At 43.1% G+C, this 24,882-nt stretch overlaps 1 protein-coding gene across 4 annotated transcripts in view; it reads right to left on the bottom strand.

Annotated features, from left to right (window-relative positions):
- The window catches only part of ST18 (ST18 C2H2C-type zinc finger transcription factor), a 277,907-nt gene that overhangs the window by 163,113 nt on the left and 89,912 nt on the right, over positions 1–24,882 (bottom strand). The window contains exon 1 of one of the 4 annotated variants that reach the window (XM_075826254.1): positions 569–699. The exons of the other annotated variants lie outside the window; for them this stretch is intronic. The gene's annotated coding sequence lies outside the window, so the exon portion shown is untranslated. Of the gene's footprint in view, positions 1–568; positions 700–24,882 lie in introns of those variants that run through there. 4 annotated transcript variants of the gene reach the window in all.

Genomic DNA, 24,882 nt, shown 5'->3' with positions numbered 1-24,882 from the left:
CATGTGATGGACGCACAGGTGCTGGGATCATGAGAAGACACAGCTCAGATACACATACTGTAACGAGCCGTTCACCTGTGTGTACATCACATGACCATGGACAGAAGGTCTTGAAAATCGTAACGGAATTAATACTGAAACTATATTGTAAAATTGTATGGCTTTCAATTTTGCAAAAAAACCCACATCATTTGCTGAAACTGAAGGACTTTCTTAGAAGATTGTTCTTAGTTTCCTGTATCTGGTTGGGGTAAGGGCACTAAAAGAAAAGCTACAGGCTATATGAATATATATTGTCATGTAGTGATGTCAATTTGCAAAATTATAAATAATACTAATATTTGGCTCTACTTTAAAATTGTGACCATTTAGAAATAATGTGTATATTGTAAAACTGTAATAACAATCTTTCTCCTATATTAATAAGCCAGCCATAGTGTTCAAATCAATCTCCTACTGTTCACTGCTCTTACCATGCTACAATATTTAATATATTTGCTTCTCATTATTAATCCCCATAACTATTGGGACATCTTTATCTAGATACATTAATACATGCTTTACTTACTATACACAGGTTGCTACGACTTTCATGTTCCTTTATTAATGATATTCTGAATTCGTTGTGCTATGACATTATGAGTGGCCATGTGAAACCGATATTAACATCTGAGTTTCTAAGTGGTAGCACAACAAATACGTTCCATCTGTTGAGAAAATGAAACCTTTACTTCAAAGGGATTCTAACAAGTCAGTTTATCCAGGTCCTTAATATTTCACCTCTGTAGGAAAAATCCATCAATGTACAGACACCATTGAATAACTACAACACAGACAGACCAAAATGTGGACATTATCTTCACAGTCATATATACAGTATAGCTTCCAAGCAACTATGCACAACTGGCAGAGCTGAATGTAAAACAAAACCATATGTTTATGTTCTTTTGCCAAATGACTTCTGCAAATAATTCTATCATTCCCCCAGGTAACAAACGTGTGCCAAGTATTTCTATTAGAGTATATCACGAAGGCATTGTAGGGCAGAGAAATGATGAGCCAGTTGCTTGCTGCAGATATATTAATAAAGAGTTTCTTAAGTGGTATCATGAATGCATATTATCATATCAAAATGAGATAGATAGGTAGATAGATAGATAGATAGATAGATAGATAGATAGATAGATAGATAGATAGATAGATAGATAGACAGACAGACAGACAGACAGAGATAGATAGATAGATAGATAGATAGATAGATAGATAGATAGATAGATAGATAGATAGATAGATAGATAGATAGATAGATAGATAGATAGATAGATAGATAGATAGATAGATAGATGATATATAGATAGATAGATAGATAGATAGATAGATAGATAGATAGATAGATAGATAGATAGATAGATAGATAGATGATAGATAGATAGAGAGATAGTCAATAATAATTCATGTTATTCCGATATAGAGCTAATGCTGGTTTGTCAGGTCCAGTAAATCCCAACTGCTTGGGAAAAACGTAATTTTACCACGGTTTTTACTATGCAGTTTGTACGGTACATTAGAAGTGGGGTACATTGAACCTCAAACACAGGGTCTGAGGAAAGAACAGAAAGGACTTAGGTAAAAACTTTCCTCGTTCAAATACTTATCCAGTTCCATTCTGCCATTTTGTAAAGTGTGGCGCTTTATATATAGATATATATATATACATATATACAGTCGAGTCACATTATACCACTTCCTACTTTGAAAGACGGCAGCGCGTTGCCCATGAAGGAAGTGCTGTATCGTGAGCTGGCATGGTGGGTATATAAGGTGTGTGATAGGCTGTCTGAACACATATCACTCGTTTTTGCCATGGGTACGATTTATCAGAGTTGCAAGAGGGATGATAATTGGCTTTCGGGTAGGGTGGCAGTATTTCTCAAACAGCGCAGTTTGTGAACTGTTCTCGTGCTGCTGTGGTGAAAGTGTATTGTGAATGGACATATGGCACCATTGGGAATAACCAACGTGAAAACTGCGGAGCACCACGTGCCATTGATGTGAGAGGTGAACGTCAGCTACGAAAGTGCGCGAGAGCCGAACGACAAACTACAGTGGAGCAGACGTGTGTTTAAAACAACGGTTCAGCGAACCTTACTGTGTATGGGGCTCCGAAGCACATAGATGGTCACTGCTCCTACGCTAACAAAGGTGCATTAAAAAAAAAGGCTTTAATTTGCATGGCTGTATCGGATTTGGACAACCGATGATAGGCAAAGGGTTGATTTATCCGATGAGTCACGTTTTCTGCTTCATCGAATGGATGGACGTTGGCGTGTCAGGTGAGAAACATCAGAGAACAAGCACCCTGCAACCATTGCTGGAAGAGCACAAGCTGGTGGCGGCAGCGTAAGGCTGGGTTCACACGTGGCGGAATTTCACTTGAATTCCGCTGCGGACACTCCGCAGCGTTAACCCGCAGCGGAGCCGTTTCTGCATTGACTTCCACTTCTATTTAGAAGTGTTCGTTTAGACGATGCGTAAAATTCCGCTGCGGAGCATAGGCTGCGGAGCGGAATTTGGTGTCCGCAGCATGCTCTGTCTGTTGCGGAGCAGTGGCGGACTGGTTGCGGACTCATGGCGGAATTTATCCATTGACTTCAATGGAGATTCTAAGTTCCGCAATGAAGTCCGCAGCTGTCATGCACATGTTATGTGTGCTGCGGATGCGTCTTGCTTTTTTGCCATGACATTTCTTCATTCTGGCTGGACCTATGTATTTCTAGGTCTACAGCCAGACTGAGGAAGTCAATGGGGCTCCCGTAATTACGGGAGCGTTGCTAGGTGACGTCAGTAAATAGTCACTGTCCAGGGTGCTGAAAGAGTTAAGCGATCGGCAGTAACTGTTTCTGCCCCCTGGACAGTGACTACCGATCCCAATATACATCAACCTGTAAAAAAATAGAAGTTCATACTTACCGAGAACTCCCTGCTTCTGTCTCCAGTCCGGCTTCCCAGGATGACGTTTCTGTCTAAGTGACGGCTGCAGCCAATCACAGGCTGCAGCGGTCACATGGACTGCCGCGTCATCCAGGGAGGTCGGGCTGGATGCCGAAAGAGGGACGCGTCACCAAGACAACGGCCGGTAAGTATGAAATTCGTTTATTTTCACTAGGGAAAGTGCTGTCCCTTCTCTCTATCCTGCACGGATAGAGAGAAGGGAAGCACTTTTCCCGCAGTCCGCAGCAGCTAGTCCGCATCAATTTACTGCACATTTTGGGCAGATCCGCAGCCGTAATCCGCAACCCGGATTAGGTGCGGCATTGATGCGGACAGTTGCGGAGGAAATCCGCCACGTGGGGGCATGCCCTTATGGTCTGGGGAAATTTTTCATTTTCATGGCATTCTCCTGGCCCACTTATCCATGTGGAAGGCGCTCTGAACCGATTTGGGTATGAATCCATCATTGCAGAGCACGTCCACCCATACGTGCTGTTTGTCTTCTTTTGGGCAGATGGAATATTCCAGCAAGACAATGCGACGTGTCACACGTCTAGAAATGTCTGACAGTGGTTGGAAGAGCATGACCAAGACTTCCAAATACTTCCCTGGCCCCCTAGTTTACCAGACTTGAACCCAATTGAGTATCTGTGGGACCATCTCAATCGCCTTATTCGCTCTATGGATCCTCGCCACGCACGCTCCAGCAAATGTGGGATGCACTGCAGTCAGCATGGCTCCAGATACCTGAGATTACACTCCCAGCACCTTATTGAGTCACTCCCAGCCCATCTAGCTGCTATATACCTATACACATTACTGCTAAGGCAAAAATAGTTAAATGAATAGCTCACCATTTCCCCACTCAAATAAAATGATATGTTAGATTAATCCAGCCAGCAGGGCTATGTTTCAGATGCAGATTTAATAGACAGTTCTGTTTTTCATTCTCTATGGGAGAGAAAATAGATTTACAAAGTAATCAGAGAGAATAAAATAATGTAGAGCAATTGTTTGTAGAAGGAGATAAATGATTTCCCTTTAGTCAGGTGTACAAATGGACCCAGCCTAACAATCCAAAAATATTGCTCAAACTAGCGAAGTTTAACAGACTAAAACAATTATCCAGTTACATAGGTAATTGAGCGACACAGATGTTCTCAGCGTTTCTAGTGTGCATAATTATTGTTGTCATGGATCACGATAATAATAAAAATGATCTTTTTACTGTTCTTTATATATACTTTTGGCGGTATATGTACTTTCGGCGGTAGACAGGAGTCAGCATGAACACTTTGAACGGTCTGTGGCTACACAGCCCCAAAATTTAAAGCAGTGATGCACTGTGTGTACTAACACCTTCCTATTATAGCCAGCATTAACCTTTTCAGCAATTTGTGCTTCAATGGCTCTACTGTCGGATCAGACAAGACGGGCAAGTCTTCGCTCACCCCATGCATCAATAAACTTTAAATGCCCATGGTCCTGTTGCCGGTTCACTGGTTGTCTTTTCTTGGACCCCTTTTGGACCACTAACCGCTACATATTAGGAACAACCCACAAGACCGTCTGTTTTGGAGATGCTCTGACCCATTGTCTAGCCATGACAATTTGGCCCTCGTCAAAGTCACTCAAATTCTTACTCTTGCTTCAAACACATCAACTCCAAGAACTGACTGTTCACTTGCCGCCTAATATATCTCATCCCTTGACAGGTGCAATTGTAACAATATAATCAATGCCATTCACTTCAGCTGTCAGTGTTTTTTTATAATGTAATGGCTGAACCGTGTATGGTATATATATATGTAAACCATACAGTGCTATATATGAGGAAGTGAAGAAAAGATTAGGCTCTGTTCACACTAGCGTCATGATTTTGGTTTTTACAGGAGTCATGACGGATATTACAGATCTGTCATGATCTGTTATGATCAGTTTTATTCCCCCTTGACTTACAATGAGTCTGACCAGGTTCCCATCAGATTTCCATTTTTTTTGTTATATAGAATAGTGCAGTATTATATGCTATTTTGGCTTGTCAAGCGGATACAGAATATCACATGAATTTTTGCTGAACATGGCATATAATCCTTCAAAATGTATTAATCAAAGACACATGATAACAAAGTTAAAAACAGTGTTTCCACTTATATATTTAGCTCTGAAAGTAGAATTTACTTGTAGCAGAGCTACTTACAGCTCAAACCTTCATCACGTCATAACTTCATTACTTTGTGTCTTTGATAAATAAAGTTTCAAGAATTTACATGTTGTCTACGGGAAAAGTTCATGTTCATGAGATTGCCGCAATCCATGCACTGGAGTATTAATTCATTGGAGAAGATGGGTGGTCTGATCTAACTTTTTTCTATTATAAAGGGCAAAAAAATCTGGCGTAAATCTGACTGAAAAGTGAGAACAAAAACTTTTTTTTAATCGCATTTTTCCTCATTAAAATTAGTCAGTGGATATGGTGAAAAAAAATACCACATTTGAAGCCCTTTTACAAAACCTAATATATTTGTATTACCACTTACTAGTAACTAATATTTATTATATCACAGAAAATTATTAACCTGGAAACACAGATGACCATTTGAGGTCTGTATTCTTCTTCTCAGGAAAAGAAGCAGAAGAGAGCAGATATACAAACACAACACTGATTGCAAATATGGCCCGGTAATTGTGTCCTTGTACTTATCTGGACCCTCAAGAATAGTACATTATTAGTAGTTATAATGTTTAGGATAACTAAGTGACATTTTTATTACATTTGTTCACACAGGGTGGATACGCTGCGGAAAAAGTACCCAGCGTAACCATCCTGGAACCCGCAGGGAATTCCGGGGAAATAGTGGTGCAGTTTTCCAGGCAAAATCTCTGCTGCGGAAAACAGTGGTTAAAAAAAAAGTTTATACTTCCCCTGATCTCCGTTGTCATAGCAATGCTTTCTTCTGTTCTTTTCCAGGCCGGCCTCCTGTGATGACGCTGCAGCCTGTGATTGACTGCAGCTGTCACATGGGATGAAATTTCATCCCAGGAGACTATCCTGATAACAGCCACGCTGTAAGTGTAAACGTTTTGTTTTTATCCTTTTACACAAAAAAATATTTTTTGGGGGGAGTTGCGATTATTGCGGTGGAATCGCAGCTTTTACAGGGTTTTACCTCCCCATTAAATTCAATGGCGAAAACCCAGAACGGTGCAATTCCCCAGCCTAACGCCTCATGCACATGACCATGTGTGCCGGCCGAGTCCCGTCAGTGATCTGAGGAAAGATAGAACATGTCCTATCTTTCCTCGGATCGGAGACTCAGATAATTTTTCACGGACCCGATTCACCCACTAAAGTGAATGGGTCCGAAGACTATCTGGTGCCACTCAGGTGTCATCAAAAACGTCCCGAATGGCACAACAGTCATGCTGCGGATTAAAAACTGCTCTGCAGTTCAAATTATGGACAGTTTTTCGGGTGATTTTTTTTATGCAGTGTATGGATGAGATTTGTTCAAATCTCATCCACTCTGCTGCTATTGTAGTACGCTGCGGATTTATCGCAATTAAATCCATTGCAGAATATCTGCAGTGTTTACGCGACATGTGAACATACCCCTACTGTTAGCGCAACATAACAACCCAATGTGCTGTACACTGTAAATCTCCTCATGGGAAAACAAAAATAGATTTCCTAATTTAATTAATTCCACTTTTGATAGAAATAATAAATAGTTGAAAGAAAACGAAAAAATATTAACTCAGATTAACAAAATGGGCTAATTTGTGAGAACACACCCTGTAATTTAAAAAACAAAACATGGAAAAAATTAAATTGCTTACAATTCGACTAAATAATCTTTAGACCCTGTATATCTACTGCATTGTTTAAATTATAGTCCAATGTTCAATTTTTTATTGTAAATTACATATTTTTCTATATATTTGACTGCATGAACCAGTAAATAATAGTAGACAATACATGGCGTTTGTCACTTATTATTGCCAGACTGGCACCTTGTTTTTTTATACACTTATTAGAGAGGATTTTTCATTTCTTTTCACAAAGATTGTCAATAAATGAACTAAATCACATAAGGGAGTAGCAGGACTGCCACACAGATCCCTGATGCCAAACCGATTAGCATCCAAATAAACACACAGCAGCACATCATCTGCACAATGCAATTTTTTTTTACTATTTTAATAGTGCTTCTCAAAGGGCTTGTTTTCAACTTTCTTCAGTGGCAAGTTGGTTCTCAGGGGGAAGAGTCGCTTCCTAATGCTCACAGCTTCTACCCAGTCTAAAGGAACCGTTTGCTGTCATATGCATCAACCCTCTGCCCTAATCCCATCTGCTGTCTATTTCATCTCAAGAGACTCAGAGTTAAGACAGCACAGCTGAGATCCACTTAGAAAAGTACATATAGGGTGTAGAGGAGAAACAATCCACTTATTTAAAAAAAAAAAAAAAAAAGGAAAAACATGTTTAGAAATAATATTTCCTGTTTATTTTTTTATATATATTATTCAGATATATTATTAGATAATTTTTCATTTTAAATCAATTCATTATATTGATATTAAAGAAAGTCAATATGATATGGCGTAGATTAAACTTCCAGTTTTGTAGAGGCTGAACGTAACATTAAAACCACCTGCCAACTATTGTGTAGGCTCCCCTCATGCCCCAAAACAGCTCTGACCCATCGAGGCACAGACTCCACAAGACTTCTGAAGGTGTCCTGTGGTATCTGGCACGAAGACGTTAGAAGAAGATTCTTTAAGTCCTGTAAGTTGTGAGGTTGGGCCTCCATGAATCGAACTTAATTTTCCGGCACATCCAACAGATGCTCGATCAGATTGAAATCTGGGAACATATTGTGATAACGCAAGAAGCTGTCTGTAGTTTTGCACAAGGCTGCAAGTTAAAATAATTTTCTGGTACTATAATATTGATAGTCTATCCTTAAGATAGGCCATCAATATCAGATGGGTGGCAGCCCGACTCCCGGCTCCTCCACCAATCAGATGACTGAAGGGGTAGCGGCGCTTGCTTTCCCGTTACTGTTTATAAGGCACAACACCGTACATGTGGTAGTGGCTGTACCTGGTATTCAGCTTAGTCCCATTCACGTGACGCTGCAGTACCCGGCACAGCCACTACCAAATGTACGATGCTGTGTATGGTAAACAATAAAGGCGACATTGAACTCGCTGGAAGCTAAAGTGCTGGAACATGGACCTCCACTGATCTGACATTGATGGTTTCTTCTAAGGATAGGCCAGAAATATTATAGTTCCAGAAAACCCCTTCAACCTACTCCATTAGACAGTTTTTTTTTTTTTAGATCTGCAACTGGATATCCCATTAACCCTGTACAGCTTAAAGAGGCTCTGTCACCACATTATAAGTGGCCTATGTTGTACATGATGTGATCGGCGTTGTAATGTAGATTACAGCAGTGGTTTTTATTTCGAAAAATGATCTATTTTCACCAAGTTATGACCTATTTTAGCTTTATGCTAATGACTTTCTTAATAGACAACCGGGCGTGCTTTTACTTTTAACCAAGTGGGCATCGTGGAGAGAAGTGTATGACGCTGACCAATCAGTGACCAATCAGCGTCATACACTTCTCTCCATTCATTTACTCTGCACATAGTGATCCTGCGTTGTTCTCTATGTGCAGTCACATACACACACATTAACGTTACTCAAGTGTCTTGACAGTAAATAGACATTGCGTCCAACCAGGACGGGATGTTTATTCACAATCCCGACACTTCGGTAACGTTCGTGTGGGACTTACAGCACAGAAAGCGTAATCTTGCGAGATCTCGCTGTAAATGACAGCACAGCGTGATCTCGATGTGCTGCGTGAATAAGTCACACACAAACGTTACCGAAGTGTCGGGATTGTGAATAGATATCCCATCCTGTTTGGACGCGATGTCTATTTACTGTCAAGACACTTCAGTAACGTTAATGTGTGAGTATGTGACTGCACATCATGATCTAGCAAGATCATGATGTGCTGAATAAATGAATGTAGAGAAGTGTATGACGCTGATTGGTCACTGATTGGTCAGCGTCATACACTTCTCTCCACAACGCCCACTTGGTCAAAAGTAAAAACATGCCCAGTTGTCTATTAAGAAAGTCATTAGCATAAAGCTAAAATAGGTCATAACTTGGTGAAAATAGATTGTTTTTCAAAATAAAAAAACACTGCTGTAATCTACATTACAGCGCCGATCACATTATGTACAAGATAAGGCACTTATAATGTGGTGACAGAGCCTCTTTAATGAGACTCAAAAAGTAGTGCTCACATTGCATATGCATTGCATTTAGTCCAAAAAGTATACCTCTTGGACCATTACTTTACATATATGTAGCTCTTAATACAGGTAACTGTAGACAGTATGGTACCCTATATGGATGTTTTGCACATGTGTCATCCACAGAGCCTATGTAGTCTCCAAGATACCTGTTCCCCTATTATTATAGAATTTTAATATGACTACTTTTGCTAATCCTGTCTTTTAAGTTCTTCTGTTAAATCGTTTTCACGGGTTTGTGTAAATAAAGCTTATTCTTTGTATAATAAATAGGTTCACAACATTGTAATATACTTGGTTTTAATTTCTTACAGTTTTCAACATTTCTGCATGCTGCCAGTAAATGGAAACATCCAGAGCCTGAAAACTTGTCTTGATTAACCAACACAGGAGCAGGGTTTGTAAAGTTTATCTAAGCTCGCTCTTGTAAAGAACGCTCCAGTTGTGTCAGTTGTTAGGTCTATCCTCTAAGTGTGTATTACGATGTGCCGGTTTAGTGGCTTTTTGGGCCCATTTTTTATGATAGACACGTAAAAAAAAAAAATGCCTCGAAACTGGCACGTGTGAGTACTCTCATAAAAGGCAACTACGGTAGTAGAGAACATTTAGTGAATCAGTTTCACTTGTATACATGGAAGGTCACACCCCTTTTTCACCCACACAAATTATAAAGTCGGTTACGTCGGTATAAGTGGAGAGGGACCTTCATATGTATGGCATTTATACTGAACACCATTCTTTTTCTGTGCAATTACGCCATGTGTCTGGTGTTATTGTATTGATACTTAAAGAGAACCTTTCACCTCCCCATACATGTGCAGCTGAGTGCAGCATGTAATGGGAGGGCTGCACAAACCCTGGGGCACTTTAAAAAAAAATTCTACCTCCCTCCGTTATTTAGATATCGGTGCTGTTATATTTGGCGCCCAATATTTAAATAACCCCCTGAACTGTCAACGGGGCATGTACTGGCAAGGGGGCGTGTTACTATGGCTGTGACACTGTCCAAACAGATATGGACAGTGTTACAGCAAGAGCGAGGAGCGAGAGTGTGCGCACGCATGCTATCACTCTTCAGCTTTCAAGATTAGTCTTCTGCCAAACTGGCAAGGGGGCATGTCACTGCTACGGACAGTGTAAGAGCTGTGGAGAGGAGAGCGCGCATGTGCGCTCTCATCTCTTCAGCTCTTGCGAGGGATCTGTCTTGTATTGTCTGCCGAACTGGCAAGGGGCCCTGTCTCTGCTTCAGACAGTGCAAGTACTCCCCAGCTCATACACAGTCCGTAGCAATGACACGCCCCCTTGCCAGTTCGGCAGAAGACGTCTAGAAAGCTGAAGAGTGAGAGAGCGCGCACACTCTCTCTCCTCACTCTGGCTGTAACACTGTCCATAGCTGATTGGACAGTGTCACAGCCATAGTAACACGCCCCCTTGCCAGTACATGCACCGTTGACAGTTCAGGGGGTTATTTAAATATCGGGCGCCAAATATAACGGCATCAATATCTAAATAACGGAGGGAGGTAGAAAAAAAATGTAAAGTGCCCCAGGGTTTGTGCAGCCCTCCCCATTACATGCTGCACTCAGCTGCACATGTATGAGGAGGTGAAAGGTTCCCTTTAAGTATCAATACAATAACACCAGACACATGGAGTAATTCCACAGAAAAAAATTGCACAGAAAAAAAATTTCCTTTAAGATAGCACATAAGATCGCTCAGTAGGTGTACCTGCTGTACTATGAAAAACCGCATGTAAGTATTTACGTACGATACCGTAACATTTTCAAGAATAATAACAAGCCAACAGTTCAAAAATTCAAACAGTAATTAATAAAACACAAGTATTAGAGCTGGATGATCACAATAAGACTAAACAAAGCCCTTATAATTAGCAAGAAAGAGTTCTTTGATTCTTTTTTTAAGCAAAAAAAATTAATTAATAATAAAAAAAGAATAATAATAATAATAAAGAAAACCTATTTATAACAGACATATTAAACTAAGGAGGGCACTAGTTTGATACCATATTAGAGTTCTAATAGTGGGTACAATTACATCAACTAAACAGAACCTAAAATGACAAAATGGTTAAGGGTTGAAAGGAAGGCGCTTCCTGGTTCTGTGGAGTCATAGACGTACTATGTGAGGTTTCTTCAGCCTTAAAAGGAGCACCAATCACAGCCAAAGGTGCAGAGTGCTTAGTTGAGCGCTTCTGCACTTTCCGTTCAGCGACTTTGGGGTCTCAACACTCTGACACCCACTGATCAAAAATTCTTATGTGTCTCTATGACATATCAAAAAAAAATTAAAAGTGAAAGTGAATCTTTAAAGTGAATGTGTCATCAAAAAAAAACCTATTGTTTAAATTGCGTTTTTTTGTTAAACATATTTTCTAAGACTTTTTGGTGATGTTTTTTTAATTCTCCATGTCATTATCTCTATTTAAAAATAATCTACATATTAGGAATATCTTTCACTATTTGGTTTTAATTAGTAAAATAAAATATTAGTGATACATTCTCTTTAAGAAATGTAGGTCAATCTAGAAGCAAAATTGGAGACTAGCGTAAGATCATTCAAAAATGATCCTAAATTTTAAAAAGTACTCCAGATGTTTCATTTAAGGGGTTCCAGTTGGTCAGTTTCTTCATTTTCATGAATACTGTTTTATGGTGCATAACACAATTAAATAAATCTTCATATTAGGGTTATGCTTTTATTGGCCTATACTAAGCGCTGTTTGTGACCTCTTATATGATTGCTATTTAAAGGCTATGTACACCCTTGTTTACATTTTTTAAAATAAATAAATGTTTTAACCCTTTTAGGACGCAGCCTGTTTTGGCCTAGTGGCACAGCCGATTTTTTCAAATCTGACATGTGTCACTTTATGTGGTAATAACTCCGGAATGCTTTTACCTATCCAAGCGATTCTGAGATTGTTTTCTCGAGACATATTGTACTTTGTGATAGTGGAAAAAATTTGCATTTTTCTAAATTTAAATGTATCTGCTTGTAAAACAGATAGTAATACCACACAAAATAGTCACTAGTTACCATTTCCTATATGTGTACTTTATATTTGCATTATTTTTTGAACATCCTTTTATTTTTCTAGGACATTACAAGGCTTAGAACTTTAGCAGCAATTTCTCACATTTTCAAGAAAAATTCAAAAGGCGATTTTTACAGGGACCAGTTCAGTTCTGAAGTGTCTTTGAGGGCCTTATACAGTGGCGTAACTACCGCCGTAGCAGCCGTAGTGGCTGCTACGGGGCCCGCGACATGAGGGGGCCCGTGTCGCCCACCGGCACGGGCTCCCACTATGGCCGGAGGCTCCGCTAGCAGCCGCTATGGCTGCTACAGCGGGACGCCACTGAACACGCGACTACGGCAAAGCAGGGAGTTATCTCCCTGCTCTGCCATTAAACAAAAGACATGTATCCCCTATCCACAGGATAGGGAATACATGTGTGATCGCTTGCAGCGATAGGGAGAACGGGGGACTGAAAGTCCTCTGAAGTTCTCCATCACAAACCTCGGACTTCCGGGGTCTGTGTCGGCAGCTCCATAGAAATTAATGGAGCGCCGGTCGCGCTTGTGCGCATGCGCGACCAGCGCTCCTTTCATTTTTATTGAGCTGCGCAGACGCCGGAAGTCAGAGGTTAGTCATGGAGAACTTGGGGGACTTTCGGTCCCCCGTTCTCCTTATTGCTGCCAGCGATCACACATGTATCCCCAATCCTGTGGATAGGGGATACATGTCTTTTGTAGGACACACTGTAGGTCGCATTTTTTTGGGAGGGGGGACGCTGTATGGCGTTCCCTACAGGGTGGGTCTGTATGGCATTCCCTACAGGGGGGGCTGTATGGCGTTCCCTACAGGGGGGGCTGTATGGCGTTCCCTACAGGGGGGGCTGTATGGCGTTCCCTACAGAGGGGAACGCCATACAGCCCCCTCTGTAGAGAACGCCATATAGCCCCCCTGTAGAGAACGCCATACAGCCCCCCTGTAGATAACGCCATACAGCCCCCTCTGTAGATAAAGCCATACAGCCCCCTCTGTAGATAACGCAATACAGCCCCCCCTGTAGGGAACACCATACAGCCCCCCCATAGGGAACGCCATACAGCCCCCCTGTAGATAACGCCATACAGCCCCCTGTATATAACGCCATACAGCCCCCCCCTGTAGAGAACGCCATACAGCCCCCTCTGTAGAAAACGCCATACAGCCCCCCTGTAGATAACGCCATACAGCCCCCACTGTAGAGAACGCCATACAGCCCCCTCTGTAGATAACGCCATACAGCCCCCACTGTAGATAACGCCATACAGGCCCCTCTGTAGATAACGCCATACAGCCCCCTCTGTACATAACGCCATTCAGCCCCTTCTGTAGATAATGCCATACAGCCCCCTTTGGAGATAACGCCATACAGCCCCTCTGTAGATAACTCCATACAGCCCACCCTGTAGATAACACCATACAGACCCCCCCTACAGATAACACCATACAGCCCCCCCTGTAGAGAACGCCAGACAGCCCCTCTGTAGATAATGCCATACAGCCCCCTCTGTAGATAATGCCATACAGCCCCCCTGTAGATAACGCCATACAGCCCCCACTGTAGATAACGCCATACAGCCCACACTGTAGAGAATGCCATACAGCCCCCTCTGTAGATAACGCCATACAGCTCCCTCTGTAGATAATGCCATACAGCCCCCTCTGTAGATAATGCCATACAGCCCCCCTGTAGATAACGCCATACAGCCCCCACTGTAGAGAACGCCATACAGCCCCCACTGTAGAGAACGCCATACAGCCCCCTCTGTAGATAACGCCATACAGACCCCTCTGTAGATAACGCCATACAGCCCCCTCTCTATATAACGCCATACAGCCCCCTCTGTAGATAACGCCATACAGCCCCCTCTGTAGATAACGCCATACAGCCCCCACTGTAGAGAACGCCATACAGCCCCCTCTGTAGATAACGCCATACAGCCCCCCTGTAGGGAACGCCATACAGCCCCCCCTGTAGATAACGCCATACAGCCCCCTCTGTAGATAACGCCATACAGACCCCTCTGTAGATAACGCCATACAGCCCCCTCTCTAGATAACGCCATACAGCCCCCTCTGTAGATAACGCCATACAGCCCCCTCTGTAGATAACGCCATACAGCCCCCTCTGTAGAGAACACCATACAGCCTCCTCTATAGAGAACGCCATACAGAGTCCCCCCTGTAGATAACGCCATACAGCCCCCTTTGTAGATAATGCCATACAGCCACTCTGTAGATAACTCCATACAGCCCACCCTGTAGATAACACCATACAGACCCCCCTGCAGATAACGCCATACAGCCCCCCCTGTAGAGAACGCCATACAGCCCCCTCTGTAGATAATGCCATACAGCCCCCTTGTATATAACGCCATACAGCCCCCACTGTAGATAACGCCATACAGCCCCCCTGTAGATAACGCCATACAGCCCCCTCTGTAGATAACGCCATACAGCCCCCTCTGTAGATAACGCCATACAGCCCCCCAGTAGGGAACGCCATACAGCACCCCCTGTAGGGAACGCTATACAGCCCCCTCTGTAGATAACGCCATACAGCCCCCACTGTAGATAACGCCATACAGCCCCCTCTGTAGATAACTCCATACAGCCCACCCTGTAGATAACACCATACAGACCCTGCCTACAGATAACACCATACAGCCCCCCCTGTAGAGAACGCCAGACAGCCTCTCTGTAGATAATGCCATACAGCCCCCTCTGTAGATAATGCCATACAGCCCCCTTGTAGATAACGCCATACAGCCCCCACTGTAGATAACGCCATACAGTCCCCCTGTAGATAACGCCATACAGCCCCCTCTGTAGATAACACCATACAGCCCCCTCTGTAGATAACGCCATACAGCCCCCCCTGTAGGGAACGCCATACAGCCCCCCTGTAGGGAATGCCATACAGCCCCCCTGTAGGGAACGCCATACAGCCCCCCCGTAGGGAACGCCATACAGCCCCCCCTGTAGATAACACCATACAGACCCCCCCTGTAGATAACGCCATACAGCCCCCCTGTAGAGAACGCCATACAGCCCCCATGTAGATAACGCTATACAGCCCCCCTGTAGATAACACCATACAGACCCCCTGTAGATAACGCCATACAGCCCCCCTGTAGAGAACGCCATACAGCCCCCTCTGTAGATAACGCCATACAGCCCCCCTGTAGATAACGCCATACAGCCCCCACTGTAGATAACGCCATACAGCCCCCTCTGTAGATAACGCCATACAGCCCCCTCTGTAGATAACGCCATACAGCCCCCTCTGTAGAGAACGCCATACAGCCCCCTCTATAGAGAACGCCATACAGAGTCCCCCCTGTAGATAACGCCATACAGCCCCCTTTGTAGATAACGCCATACAGCCCACCCTGTAGATAACTCCATACAGACCCCCCTGCAGATAACGCCATACAGCCCCCCTGTAGAGAACGCCAGACAGCCCCCTCTGTAGATAATGCCATACAGCCCCCTCTGTAGATAATGCCATACAGCCCCCTGTAGATAACGCCATACAGCCCCCACTGTAGATAACGCCATACAGCCCCCACTGTAGAGAATGCCATACAGCCCCCTCTGTAGATAACACCATACAGCCCCCTCTGTAGATAATGACATACAGCCCCCTCTGTAGATAATGCCATACAGCCCCCTGTAGATAACGCCATACAGCCCCCACTGTAGAGAACGCCATAGAGCCCCCACTGTAGAGAACGCCATACAGCCCCTCTGTAGATAACGCCATACAGCCCCCTCTGTAGATAACACCATACAGCCCCCCTGTAGAGAATGCCATACAGAGTCCCCCCTGTAGATAATGCCATATAGCCCCCTTTGTAGATAACACCATACAGCCCCTCTGTAGAGAACGCCATACAGCCCCCTCTGTAGAGAACGCCATACAGCCCCCTCTGTAGATAACGCCATACAGCCCCCTCTGTAGATAACGCCATACAGCCCCCTCTGTAGATAACGCCATACAGCCCCCCTGTAGATAACGCCATACAGCCCCCACTGTAGAGAACGCCATACAGCCCCCTCTGTAGATAACGCCATACAGCCCCCACTGTAGATAACGCCATACAGCCCCCTCTGTAGATAACGCCATACAGCCCCTCTGTAGATAACGCCATACAGCCCCCTCTGTAGAGAACGCCATACAGCCCCCTCTATAGAGAACGCCATACAGAGTCCCCCCTGTAGATAACGCCATACAGCCCCCTTTGTAAATAACGCCATACAGCCCACCCTGTAGATAACACCATACAGACCCCCCTGCAGATAACGCCATACAGCCCCCCTGTAGAGAACGCCAGACAGCCCCCTCTGTAGATAATGCCATACAGCCCCATGTAGATAACGCCATACAACCCCCACTGTAGAGAACGCCATAGAGCCCCCACTGTAGAGAACGCCATACAGCCCCCTCTGTAGATAACGCCATACAGCCCCCCTGTAGAGAATGCCATACAGAGTCCCCCCCTGTAGATAATGCCATATAGCCCCCTTTGTAGAGAACACCATACAGCCCCTCTGTAGAGAACACCATACAGCCCCCTCTGTAGAGAACACCATACAGCCCCCTCTGTGGAGAATGCCATACAGAGTCCCCCCCTGTAGATAATGCCATATAGCCCCCTTTGTAGAGAACACCATACAGCCCCTCTGTAGAGAACACCATACAGCCCCCTCTGTAGAGAACGCCATACAGCCCCCTCTGTAGATAACGCCATACAGCCCCCTCTGTAGATAACGCCATACAGCCCCCTCTGTAGAGAACGCCATACAGAGTCCCCCCCCTGTAGATAATGCCATATAGCCCCCTTTGTAGATAACACCATACAGCCCCTCTTTAGAGAACGCCATACAGCCCCCTCTGTAGAGAACGCCATACAGCCCCCTCTGTAGAGAACGCCATACAGCCCCCTCTGTAGAGAACTCCATACAGCCCCATCTGTAGAGAACGCCATACAGAGTCCCCCCCTGTAGATAATGCCATACAGCCCCCTTTGTAGATAACGCCATACAGCCCCTCTGTAGATATCTATAGGGGGGGAACTCTGCATGGCGTTCTCTACAGAGGGGCTGTATGGCGTTATCGACAAAGGGGGCTGTATGGCGTTATCTACAGGGGGGCTGTATGGCGTTCTCTACTGAGGGGGCTGTATGGATTTATCTCCATACAGCCCCCTGTGTAGAGAACGCCATACAGCCCCCTTTGTAGATAACGCCATACAGCCCCCTCTGTAGATATCTACAAAGGGGGCTGTTTGGCGTTATCTACAGGGGGGGGCTGTATGGCGCTATCTACAGAGGGGGCTGTATGGAGTTATCTACAGAGGGGGCTGTATGGTGTTATCTACAGGGGGGGCTGTAAAAAAGGCACTATCTACAAGGGGGGGTTGTGTGACACCCTGGGGAGGGGGGGCCCCAGTCAAATGTTTGCTATGGGGCCCAGTCTTTCCTAGTTACGCCCCTGGCCTTATATATTAGAATCCCCCAATAAATCACCCCATTTTAAAAACTGCACCCCTCAAAGTATTCAAAACAGCATTCAGAAAGTTTCTTAACCCTTTAGGCGTTTCACAGGAAATAAAGCAATGTACAAATTTCTTTTTTTTTTGCCGAAATTCATTTGTAATAAAAAAAATTGTGTAACACAGAAGGTTTTTCCCAGAGAAATACAACTTAATATTGATTGCCCAGCTTCTGCAGTTTTTAGGAATATCCCACAATGGCCCTAGTGCCCTAATGGACCGAAACACCGGCCTCAGAAGCAAAGGAGCACCTAGTGGATTTTGGGGCCTGCTTATTTTTAGATTATATTTTAGGCACCATGTCAGGTATGAAGAAGTCTTGTGGTGCAAAAACAGTGGAAACTCCGCAAAAGTGACCCCATTTTGGAAACAAGGAATTTTCTAGGGGTATAGTGAGCATTTATACTACACAGGTTTTTTGCAGAATTTAGTAGAATTAGGCTGTGAAAATGAATATAAACATTATTGTCCACTAAAATGTTGATTTTTTTCATTTTCACAAGGGATAAAGGAGAAAAAGTCGCCCTAAATTTGTAATGCAATGTCTCTCGAGTATGACAATACCCACATGTGGTAATAATTTTTTTTTTTATAGAAATTAATTAACCTTTGCAGGACTGATCCTTTTTTGCTTTTCCATTATAGTTTTTCACTCCCCGCCTTCCAAACGGCATAACTTTTTTATTTTTCAATGAATTAAGCGGTGTGAGGGCTTATTTTTGGCAGGACGAGCTGTAGTTTATATTGGTACCATTTTATGGTACATGCAACTTTTTGATCACTTTTTATTACATTTTATTTAGAGCTTTGGTGACCAAGAACAGTGATTTTGGCGTTTTAAATTCTTTACTTCTTACGGCGTTCATAATGCGCTATAAATGCCAATTTTACTTTATTCTGCGGGTCGGTACGATTACGGCGATACCATATTTATATAGTTTTTTTATGTTTTCTAGCGTTTGCACAATAAAATCACTTCTTTATAAAATAATTTATTTTCTGTCACCATATTTTGAGAGCCGTAACTTTTTTATTTTTCAGTCAAAAAAGCTGTGTAAGGGTTTGTTTTTTGTGGAACGGGTTGTAGTTTTTATTGGTACTATTTTTGGATACATTTTTTTTTTTATCACATTTTATTCCATATTTTGGGAGAGGTGGTGACCAAAAAATAGTGATTCTGGCATTGTTTTTAGTTGTTTTTTTTTTGCGGCATTCACCGTGCGGTAAAAATGACAGTAGAGTTTTATAGATTGGGTCGTTACGAACGCGGTGATACCAAATATGTGTACTTTTTTTTAACGGTTTCATTTTTTCCCGATAATTAGAGACTTATTATAGGAAAAAAAAATCTTTTATTTTTAGACTTTTGTAAAACATTTTTATTAACTTTTTTTTTACTTTTTTCTTTACTTTTTACACTTTCTTTTTTTACCTGCAGCTTTGATCGCTGCTAGAATACATTACACTACCTAGGTAGTGTAACGTATTCCAACTGTCAGTGTGATGTCACAGTCACTCTGACAGTTAGTCTACGAGGAACAGCCAGAGGCTGGTCCTCATAGGCTTCCGCACATGGCAGACCCGGAGGCCGTTGTCTGGCCCCCGGATGCCATCACAAGCATCAGCAGCCCCCACAATTGCATGGGGGCTGCTCATGTGCTACAAACCCCCTACATACGGAGATCGCAATCGAGCCCCGCATGTAACGGGTTAATTGCCGAAATCAGCAGCAATGAGCCGCTGATCGGCAACAATGGAGTGTCAGCTGTCAGGGACGGCTGACCTCCAAGTTCTCGATGCACACTGTCACCGACACTGTCACAAACACTGTCCCCGACAGTGTGCATCGCGAACGGCAGTGACGTCCTGTCACTCTGACAGGAAGTCTATCAGGAGGCTGGTCCTGATAGGCTTCCGTACATGGCAGACACGGAGGCCATTAGTTGGCTTCCGATCGCCATGCTAGCCATCTGCAAACCTCACGATTTCATTGCCGATTCTGCCGATGTGCTAGAAACCCCTGAATACGGGGATTCCAATGCTGATCGGTATACAGTGGAGTGTCAGCTGTCAGAGACAGCTGGTCTCCCGATTCCCGATGCACACTGTCGCCGACAATGTGCACCGGGAACCATGCAGTAACTGTACGCCCCTGTGCGCTAAGACTCTGGCCACATGGACGTTGCGTTGTGGTGCGCCTAGGGGTTAAGTGATGTAAAACAACTTTGAAATTGACTTTTATAAAAAATATCTTTTACTTTTTGAGATAAAGCTTCTATATATCCTGTATACAAAGAACCTGTATTGTTCTGTCAAAGCCAATTTGTCAGGTCAGCTGGACTGATGGCTCGGCTTAAATGCCGGTCCTGCGTATGTCTCTGACACGTAAGATTCAGCTAATAACGATCACATCTAAGTCTATCTACTTAAATGTGATAGTTATTAGCTCGATCCTGTCAGAGACGTACGACCAGCTTTCACCGATGCCGTCAGTTCAGTTGATCTAACGGAATCAGCTTTGATGAAAGGATACAGCTTCTATGCATACAGGAGCATAAAAGCTGTATCTTAATTTTTTTTAAAATAAAAGTACATTAAAAAGTTGTTTTAAATCACTTAAAACATTGATTTATTTAAAAAAAATTGTTTATAGGTATACATAGTTTTTAACTTGACAATTAGTCTGTTCTGCAACAACTCTAGTGTAAGCACCATTATTGGATAATTTTTTTCTGCAGATTTTTTCCAGTACATGTAAACGGGGTTACAAAAAACTTGATATCATGCACACAAAATCCACACAAAATCCTCTTCAAATCCTAAACGCCTTAACGGGGCATAGCTGAAATTTACAGCAGGGTGGTCAGAGATGCTTTACGGTCAATCAAATCCTTTGACGACCTATTTGAGACTGTATCTCAATGTCATCCCTTCCAGTTAAAGCTATTTCTTCCCTGTTTTGGCTTATGTTTGTTTGCTACTTGATCTTGAACTTGACCTGATCTGTTGTGACCCGACATCCTTGACTGCTTTTTAGATTCTGCACGATACTTCATCCTGGTTCTGACTGACCTCCGTTACCAGACTCCCAGCTTGTTTGCTTACATCTGTTCCACAGTACCACATACCCAGTTCTGCCTGACCCTGGTTACCTGACCTTTGGCCTGTTTAACTACGATCCTGTATTTCTTGGTGATTGATCCCATGATCAATGATACTGGAACCAGTTCCCCATCCCCTTGCTTTCTAACATTGCAGTCCTCTGCAATGGTTTTTACAGTCAGTAGCAAAGAGTGGGACAAACCAAGGCTGGGCCCCATCTCTCTAGGTTCTCGTAGGAGCTGCACAGTCTACCTCTATGGTCTATACGCCCTTGATGTTTCCTCCATTGCAGCTTCTTCTGTTCATATACAGGAAATTTAAACTGAAACACTTTTTTATTCTAAGGGGCATGTGGCCACCCTAACCTTCCACCCCTTCTTACCGCTACCCCACTAGGACCCCTTGAGATGATTGGTACGTCTCGAGATTGTAGCATTGGACTTTTTGGCTGATTGCTTTTTATTTTGCCCTCATGAGATGTGCAATGGAGTTCGGGGGGATTCACACGAGCGTGTATTCGGTCCGTGCGGGCCGCGTGGTTTTCACGCGGCACGCATGGACAATACAAGTCTATGGGGCAGTACAGACAGTCCGTGCTTTTTGCGCAGCGTTTGTCTGCTGCGCAAAAAGCGCGACAGGTTCAAAAACTCTGCGTATTTCGCGCATCACGCACCCATTGAAGTCAATGGGTGCGTGAAAATCACGCGCACCACACGGAAGCACTTCCGTGGGACGAGCGTGATTCGCGCAACAGCAGTGAAAAGGATGAATGAAAACCGAAAAGCACCACGTGCTTTTCTGTTTCCGAACATCCAAACGGAGTGTCTTTGCGATGAGCGAAGCGGGACAAGCGTACCGAACTTCACCGGGTTCGGCCAAACTCGTTTTGGCCGATCCCGGCAAAAAAATTATCGGTACGCGACGTCAGGAGATAGTCACTGTCCATGGTGCTGAAAGAGTTAAACTGTTTCAGCACCATGGACAGTGACTTGCGATCCCAAAATACATTAACCTGTAAAAAAAACCGAAGTTCTAACTTACCGATTACTCCTGTCTCCTTCCTGCAGTCCGACCTCCCGGGATGACACTTCAGTTCAAGTGACAGCTCCAGCCAATCACAGGCCAAGCACAGGCTGCAGCCAATCACAGGCTGCAGCGGTCACTTGGACTGCTGCGTCATCCAGGGAGGTGGGGCCCGATGTCAAGAGAGGCGCGTCACCAAGGACGCGTCACCAAGGACGCGTCACCAAGGCAACGGCCGGGAAGTTCTCGGTAAGTAGGAACTTTATCTTTTTTTTTTACAGGTTTTTCGCTGTTGTGTTCGGCATTCACTGTCGAGGGTGCTGAAAGATTTAGCTCTTTCAGCACCTTGGACAGTGACGGGCGTTGACAAGCCTCATCTCTATGATGCCGGCTGCGCGAAAATCACGCAGCCGCGCATCAGACACGCATGACACACGCAGCTGTCAAATGGTTTTTGCGCTCGCAAAACGCTGCGTTGTTTGCGCGCGCAAAAACGCAACGTTCGTGTGAATCTCCCCTTATACTTATACATATATTTGATATTATGAGACGCAAGCGCATTTTGATTTGTTTGCTTGTATTGTTTTTATTGTTATATAGATTCACCTAATGCTATATATTTTTCTATGGCATCAGGCTATGCTTGTATATTAGAAAAATATAAGAAAAAACATTGGTCCACTCAACATGCACCTCAGATATTTCTGACACCATGCTGTGATTTCATTTGGTGTTTATGGACATCAACGATTCTGCGTCGGCAGCAGATGCAAACAGTAGATATGTTGAAAAAGGTAATTTCCAGCACTCGATCTGATAAAATTCTAAACTTTAATTCATAACTTTAAAACAAAGTAAAATAATCCCAGGAAGCGTCCTTCCTGGGATTATTGTCAAGTGCTGGGCTTTACCTTTTTCATTATATCTTCTGTATGCTTGTATATTTCTAAATAGCCAACTCTTCATTTTAAATTCTGGTGAGTTATTATATCTATTAATGCAGATATCTCACTTTGCTTATTCTAAGTATTTCTCCCCCGCACCCCAAAATAAATAAATTAATAATAACCCAAACTCCCAGACAAGTAGCATTCATTTGCACAGCCCTTAATGCTACCTGGCCTGGATAATTTGCATTCTAAGTCTATGTTCACATGGAGTATTTTGCCGAGTTTTTTGACGCGGAAACCGCGTCGCAAAACTCGGCAAAAACGGCCCGAAAATGCCTACCATTGATTTCAATGGGAGACGTCGGCGTCTTTTTCCCGCGAGCAGTAAAACTGCCTCGCGGGAAAAAGAAGCGACATGCCCTATCTTCGGGCGCTTCCGCCTCTGACCTCCCGTTGACTTCAATGGGAGGCAGAGAAAGCGTATTTCGTGGTGTTTTATGCCCGCGGCGCTCAATGGCCGCGGGCGAAAAACGCCGCGAAAAACTCCACGAAAATCGGCGTGCAGGGAGAGGAAAATCTGCCTCAAACTTCCAAACTGAATTTTGAGGCAGATATTCCTCCTGCAAAATACTCCGTGTGAACATAGCCTAAAGGAATGAAGGGAATTTTACAGCCCAATGATAAAACACTAACTAATCTTTTAGAAGAAAATAGTACAAGAAAATCAATTTAGCAAACTTGCATAAGACATAGTAGACTAAAATGAGGACTGTCGTCCACTCTCAAAACAGAATATTAAAATGATGTATTTTAATGGAATTATTCTTGACCCTTTACAACCAATCAGAATGAACTATAAAGGACCCCTTGTGTTGAATCAGTTAGTGCCAGCTGGTGCTAATGAGTGCCTCGTCATGTTAGGGATTTTTGTAATTAATTGTGGCCTACATCAGTGAAAAGAACAGAAGATTGATGGTGTTGTATCGTGCAGGTGGGGTTAAATATTAGGTTTTGCTTAGACTATTTATTATTGTTTAACTCATTCTATCATCGTATTTTAAAATAAAATTGAATGTACAATCCTTGAATTTTCTTCAATTATTTTTTACTCCTTTATCTAAATGTAAATTGGTTCAATGGATCATTTTCCAATTATATGGGGACCTTACAGTTGAATGTAGCTTGTATAATTTATCCAATTATAAACAACTATAATTATTACAGATAATTTGAAGACAATCAGAAATGATCAACTGCAGTCACAATATCGGTCAAGGGTCACAGATCTTTATGTTCAAAGAAAAACATGTATTTTCTTTCATTTGTACAGTATCAACAAAATTATGTTTTTTTCTTGTGATAAGGCAAGCTCAACTTAAAGAACCAGCAATGCAAAAGAATTAAAATACTGAGCCTATAGTCTTATACTATATATCCATATGCTTGCATTTTTTTGTGCTTTGCTATGAATTTCTGGTGCAAAATGTGTTAAGGCTTCCCTTCCAAGTCAACTATTAACAGAAATTTTAATACATCATATAGCAGTACTTCAAGGGGAGAATACCTCTGAATATATGGCATCGGAGGGAGCATGCCACAATGTTTCTGCGCAAATTCAACAGAAGAAACCTCTGTATGCCTCCATATCCTCCATATGAATTTAGAGGCATACAGGGGCACAGTAAGGGCCCATATACATGGAAGGGATGTTATATTACGTCTCCTTAAAACTTGGAGGTTGTACATAGCATAATACAGCCGTGTGCATGAAGCCTTTATGCCTTCAAATGTAAGTCTTATTTTTGTCATAGTTTTAAATATTGCTGCTATGTTTAGTTTTATAAAGTGTTTATTAGGTCAACACACTCTAGTTTATTTCAGGAGTAAATAAAAAGGCCTTATAATG

Source organism: Rhinoderma darwinii, chromosome 5 (assembly GCF_050947455.1).
Source record: "Rhinoderma darwinii isolate aRhiDar2 chromosome 5, aRhiDar2.hap1, whole genome shotgun sequence".
In the NCBI taxonomy this organism is placed as follows: Eukaryota; Metazoa; Chordata; class Amphibia; order Anura; family Rhinodermatidae; genus Rhinoderma; species Rhinoderma darwinii.
This window is presented reverse-complemented; position numbering and strand designations above follow the sequence as displayed.